The sequence below is a fragment of the Elephantulus edwardii genome, unplaced genomic scaffold, assembly GCF_000299155.1.
Source record: "Elephantulus edwardii isolate Elephantulus edwardi_28Jun2011 unplaced genomic scaffold, EleEdw1.0 scaffold00105, whole genome shotgun sequence".
NCBI classification, from domain to species: domain Eukaryota; kingdom Metazoa; phylum Chordata; class Mammalia; order Macroscelidea; family Macroscelididae; genus Elephantulus; species Elephantulus edwardii.
Genome location: NW_006399855.1, coordinates 11789380 through 11796212, shown reverse-complemented (window position 1 = coordinate 11796212; position 6833 = coordinate 11789380). Strand labels below are relative to the sequence as shown.

At 40.4% G+C, this 6833-nt stretch overlaps 1 pseudogene; it reads left to right on the top strand.

Annotated features, from left to right (window-relative positions):
* The first annotated feature begins 455 nt into the window (after window positions 1-455).
* LOC102861766 lies at window positions 456-1087 on the top strand (annotated as a pseudogene).
* The last annotated feature ends 5746 nt before the right edge of the window (window positions 1088-6833 follow it).

Genomic DNA, 6833 nt, shown 5'->3' with positions numbered 1-6833 from the left:
ACTAGATTACATTGAACCAATTCACTAAATTTTGCTTGTGATTGACTCATGGTTTTTGAAAAGTCAAATCAGATCCAACTGGCACAGGAGGAGATTGCCCCTCCTTCTCCAGCAGAGCAGGATTTGAACTGGGTGCCTTCAGGATTGCAGCGCAGCTTCTTGCCGCTAGGCCACCAGAGCTCTCTATTTGCTATTTGTGGGTTTTAAGAACAAAACTCCATTCTTCAATTCAGGTAATGGAAAAATTCTGGCAGTATCTGAGTTGCATTTTCCTGGTCTACTTATTATGGGAAAGGAGTCAACAGAGAATTATTAAAATCTGTGGCTTAAATAGCAATGCTTAGAATATAGAAAAGTTTTAATTATTTCCTTATAAATGAAAAAATAATTTCCTTCTTGACTGTTAGATGAAAGTTAAACCATGTAATGGTTAAAAAAGAATACCCTGGCTGAGGAGGAACAGACCGGGGACCAAGGCTCAGGATTTCTATAACTGGCCTGATGAATCCTTTGATGAAATGGACAGTACATTGGCTGTTCAACAGTATATTCAACAAAACATAAGAGCAGATTGCTCCAATATTGACAAAATTCTTGAACCACCTGAAGGCCAAGATGAAGGTGTATGGAAGTATGAACATTTAAGGCAGTTCTGTCTTGAACTAAATGGACTTGCTGTCAAACTTCAGAATGAGTGCCATCCAGATACATGTACTCAGATGACAGCAACTGAACAATGAATTTTTCTTTGTGAAGCTCATAAAACTCCCAAAGAGTGTCCTGCTATAGACTACACTAGGCACACACTTGATGGTGCTGCTTGTCTCCTAATTAGCAATAAATATTTTCCTAGCAGGGATCATCTGTAGCGAAACTAGGATCAGTATGCCGTAGGATTTATAGAATATTTTCACATGCTTATTTTCATCACCGGCAGATATTTGATGAATATGAAAATGAAACATTTTTTTGTCATCGATTTACCAAATTTGTGATGAAATATAATTTGATGTCCAAGGATAACCTGATTGTACCAATTTTAGAAGAGGAAGTACAGAATTCAGTTTCTGGGGAAAGTGAAGCTTGAAGGGAATCACAGAAAATGTACTGGACACTTAATTAATATTAATTATGTACTGTGTATATATATCATTTTAGACACATCAATCATGTACCCATATTATAGCTTCTTTGTTTAGTATAGGTTTTTGTATGCTGTGTGTTGCCTTTTAAAATGGGAAATACTTTTTAAGTTATTCATGAGCTGTATAGTCACTGGAGTGGCACTCATGGTTTTTAAATAAGATTAGTGTTATCTGTTTATAAAGCTTGTTAATAAAAGAATTTACAGTTTGGTAAAATTGCTGCTAAACAATCATTGGATCACAATCCTCATCAAATAAACTCATCTATGAAAAGAAAAAAAAAAAAAGAATAGCCTAAGAAAGAAGAAATGAAATCTACCAATTATATTTTATGGCCTACACGAATAGTAACTTGTTATGGATTTAATTTTATTATTGCTCTACCATATAATACTATATAATACTGACTAATAATTGTGCTTAAAAATCAGCGATAATTATCTTGAAAAGGAAGAAAGGAAGAGACAGAGAAAGAACTGAAGTACCTGAGAATTTATTCTGTTTAATCTTTTTGTTGTTGTTATGTGCTATCGAGTTGGAATTAACCGACAGCTGACCCTTCATGGGTTTTTAGAGGTTGTAGATGTTAAAAACTTTGAGTGTTTACAGTAAAACCTGGCATGTCTGTCATCCTGTGGTGGTGAACACTCCTGGCTTTGAATAAGTCATAACTAATGGAGTAATGAAGAGATGTGGAAGGAGGAGTGGCATCCACTTCCATAATAGCTTGCCTCCGGAAACCCTATGAACTTGGAGAGAGGATGAAAGGCACCCAAGCGTCAAGGACTCTCCTTCATAGGGTCGCTTCATGGCATCCACTTCCATAATAGCTTGCCTCCGGAAACCCTATGAACTTGGAGAGAGGATGAAAGGCACCCAAGCGTCAAGGACTCTCCTTCATAGGGTTGCTTCATAGGGTCTCCTTCATAGAGTCGCCTGTGACTCAACAGCACTTAACAACAACAACAGATGTTACAGGAGGAGATTGTCCATCTTTCTCCCAAGGAGCAGCTGGTGGATTTGAACAGCTTGCCTTATGGATTGACAGCATAACTTCTTACAATGAAGCTACCAGGGCCCCTTTTACTCACAGGCCCTTCAATTGCTCAGATTACCTTTCTGAAAGTTTTAGCACATGCAATTATCTCTCTATAGACCCTAGTAGCTTAGTTATACAGCTAAGAAGTGATCTTCAACAAGCGTCTCAAGAAGAGAAATAGTATGCCCTACCCCCTTCTCCTACCCTATAAGGAAGCAGAGTGTCATCCATTTCCTAAATAACATACCTTGGGGAACTACGAACTTTGATAAATGTCAATAGTTTTAGAGGGGATTTAGGTCTTTTGTTCTATGAGTTGTGGTCAACTTGAAGGCAACCAATAACAACAAAAACAACTCCTTTCTCCTCCCCTATAAGGTCCTCATCATATACAGGATAGAGCTTTCTGGATAACTGACCACTTGAAACTGTGGCTATCAATTGAGACTAGTGTCATTCGCCTAGGGATTTTTAGAAACGTGTAGAGAGAATTTGAGGCTGTCACAGGGACTAGGCAATAAGATTCACCTAGAATTTACAGAAAAAGAGAAAATAATTTAAGCTTGCTACAATTAAAAAAAATTATCCTATCAAATGTTTCATTCCTTAGCAATCATAGGCTTCAATAAGAGAATAAGTTGGGACAGGGAATGTTATTTGGTTTTTTATCTTTTTTGTTTTGTTATGCACCGTCGAATCAGATCTGGCTGGCACAGGAGGTGATTGCTCCTGTTTCTCCAGCAGAGCAGGATTTGAACTGGGTGCCTTCAGGATTGCAGTGCAGCTTCTTGCCGCTAGGCCACTAGAGCTCCCTATTTGTGGGTTTTAAGAACAAAACTCCATTCTTCAATTCAGGTAATGGGAAAATTCTGGCAATATCTGAGTTGCATTTTCCTGGTCTACTTACTATGGGAAGGGATTCAACAGAGAATTATTAAAACCTTATAGCTTAAATAGTAATGCTTAGAATATAGAAAAGTTTTAATTATTTCCTTATAAATGATAAAACCATTTCCTTCTTGACTGTGAGATGAAAGTTAAACCATGTAATGGCTAAAAAAGAATAGTCTAAGAAAGAAGAAATGAAATCTACCAATTATATCTTATGGCCTATATGAATAACACACCCCAAACCGTGTGTGTCCCTCTTTAAGATGTGAGAGGCCTTCCAAAGGCCCTCCAAAGGTCTGGGACCGAGACTCACAACACAATGGCCCTCACTCTCAGCCTACAGGCATGCACAAACATTTCAGTATTTTACCATTCCTGCACACCCAAATGCTGGCAGACTACATCAGACACCCCCAATTTATTGGGCAAGTCCCCTCTGCTTACACCAAAACACTGTCCACCATGGGTAACCATTATCACATCTGACAAATCAGTGTCACAGTGTTCAGCTTGACAGCAACCATGAGTTACATCTGTACAGCAAGTGGACAGACCAGGGCTTTATAACCTAGAAGAATGTTTCAGCAAAAACAATTAAAAACAGGCCTAAGGGCCACGAACTAAAGTCACCCACCTTTGGCTTTGTAGCATCACTTTCTGTTCATTAGGCCAACTGATTTCTCTCTATGCTGTTGTTGTTAAGTGCTGCTGAGTCATAGGTGACTCATAGTGAACCTATGAAAGAAAAGACCTGAACACTTGTATAACTTTCATCCTTTCTCCAGGTTCATAGAATTTCCAAAGGCAAGCTATCTCGGAAGTGGATGTTACTCCTGCTTCCAAGCTTTTTTGAATCAGGGAGTTGCAGATGAATTGGGGGTCTCTAGCGCAGAGTCCATTGGCATTTGGGCATACTGGAATTGTAAAATACCGAAATGTTTGCCCAAGCCTGTAGGCTGAGGGTCAGTGTGTTGTGAGTCGTGGTCCCAGGTGAACCTTTGGAGGGCCTCTTGAGTCTTAAAAAGGGACACATAGTGCCAAAGGTGGGTGACTTTAATCTGCGGCCCTCAGGCCTGTTTTTGCTTTTGGTGAAACATTCTTCTAGGTCATATAGCCCTGGTGTGTCCATTTGCTGTACAGAGATAACTAACTCGTGGTTGCTGTGAAGCTGAACACTGTGACACTGATGTGTCAAATGCGATAATGGTTACCCATGGTGGTCAGTGTTTGGTGGAGCTCCCAAATTAAAACAAGCTTAGAAGCAGGAGTGACATCCACTTCCAAAATAGCTTGCCTCTGGAAACCCTATGAACCTGGAGAAAGGATTAAAGTTATACAAATTTTCAGGTCTTTCGTTCAAAGGGTTGCTATGAGTTGCCTATGACTCGACGGCATTTAACAACAATAACATATGAATTGTAACTTGTTACAGTTTTTATTATTTCCCTACCACATAATGTCTGTGTTTCAATGATTATGCAAAGACATTTGACTGTGTGGATCATAACAAACTGTGGCTGACTCTGAGAAGAATGGGAATCCCAGAACATTTAATCGTGCTAATGCAAAACTTATACTTAGACCAAGAGGCAGTCATCAGAACAGAGCAGGGCCACACTGCATGGTTCAAAATTGAGAAGGGTGTACGCCAGGGATGTGTCCTATCTCCATATCTTTTCAACCTGTATGCAGAGCAGATTGTCCAAGAGGCTGGGCTCTATGAGGAGAAGCATGGTGTTAGGATTGGTGGAAGATCTGTCAACAATCTGCGTTATACAGATGACACAACCCTGCTCACTGAAACTGAGAAGGACCTCATGCACTTACTGCAGAGGGTCAAGGACTGCAGTCTTCAGGATAGACTGAGGCTCAATGTCAAGAAGACAAAGATTCTCACCACTGGACCAATCGGTAGCATCAGGATGGATGGCGAAGAGATTGAAATTGTTCACAGCTTCAGTTTGCTTGGCTCCACAGTCAACACTCTTGGCACCAGCAGCCAGGAAATCAAAAAACATATTGCGATTGGAAAGTCTGCGGTTAGGGATCTCTCTAAAGTACTCAAGAGCAATGGTGTCTCTCTGGAGACCAAGGTGCGCCTGATACAGGCCATGGTCTTTGCAATCACTTGTTATGCATCAGAGAGCTGGACAATGACTAGGGAGGAGAGAAGCAGAATTGACGCCTTTGAGCTGTGGTGCTGGAGAAGAGTACTGAATGTTCCATGGACTGCCACGAAAACAAACAGATCCACCCTAGAGAGGGTTAAACCAGGCTGCTCCTTGGAGGCAAGGACTCTGGGGCTTCGTCTGCCATACTTTGGACATGTTGTAAGGAGAGACAGCTCCTTGGAGAGGGACATCATGCTTGGTAGGGTAGAGGGACAGCACAGGAGGGGAAGACCCTCTATGAGGTGGATTGATTCAGTGACTGGGGTAATTGGGATGGGTGTGTCAGAGGCAATGCGATTGGCACAGGATAGAGCAGGGTTTAGGGCTGTTGTACATAGGGTCGCTATGAGTCGCAAACGACTCAACGGCACATAACAACAACAACCACCACCATATAATACTGTTAAGACATTTAATAGACGGGGGAAGTGTGTATTTTATATTATATATGTTAAGTGCTTTTCTAAGGATTACAGAGCCTGATTTCATACACTACTTCATAAACTATATTTCTCCTTTAAATAAGAAAAATGTGAAATGAAAATATGATTATCCTCAAAGTGCCACAATGTGTCAGCCAGCCATATTGCTGGACTCTAGTCTCCTGATATCCTAGTGCTTACAAAATGCACCTTAATAAACTGGAAAATTCTCAGCTGGAGAGAAGAGTGCAGGAAGAAGGAAGCTGAAATGGAAAACGAGATATTTAAGAAGTAGGATTTACCATGCAGTTCACTGCCTTCCTTTAGAAACACTCCTTATTTATTTTATTCAATCACTGTTGCACATTTTCTTTCCCCCCATCCCAAGTGCACTTTGTAGTGCACCTCTTGTTCCAGATTGTTGTCATGTATGAAGTAGGATTTACCATGCAGTTCACTGCCTTCCTTTAGAAACACTCCTTATTTATTTTATTCAATCACTGTTGCACATTTTCTTTCCCCCCATCCCAAGTGTACTTTGTAGTGCACCTCTTGTTCCAGATTGTTGTCATGTATATAATACCTAATCATATATTCCTTTCATACTGTTCTTACCCTCATCTGTTCCAATGCAGTGTTCATTATCTATTCATTCTTTTCCTCTTCTTCCTCCAATCCCCGTATCTGTCCTATTTTATAACAGCATTGTTATGCAGCATTTGTCCTTTTGTGACTGAGATATTTCACTCGGCATAATGTTCTCCGGGATTCCACATGTTGTGTAATGTTTTATTAGTCCATTGTGTGAATGTACCATAGTTTTTCTTTCCATTCATTTGTTAATGGGCGCCCAGGTTGCTTCCATCTCTTTGCTATTGTGAATAACACAGCAGTAAGCAAGGGTGTGCATCCATCTGTTTGAGTTGTTGCTCTGTTTTCTCACAGTATATTCCCAGTAGTGGAGTTGTTGGGTCCAGTGGTATTTCTATTTCCAACTTTTTGAGAACGTTCCAGACTGCCTTCCATAGTGGTTGTACCATTTTATGTTTCCACCAGCGGTGAATCAGAGTTTTCCACTCTCTCCACAACCTCTCCTGTCTTTGTTGTTGGCTGTCCTGGTGAATTTTGCTTTTGTTGCCAGGGTTTGAAGCCTTCTTACTAGTAT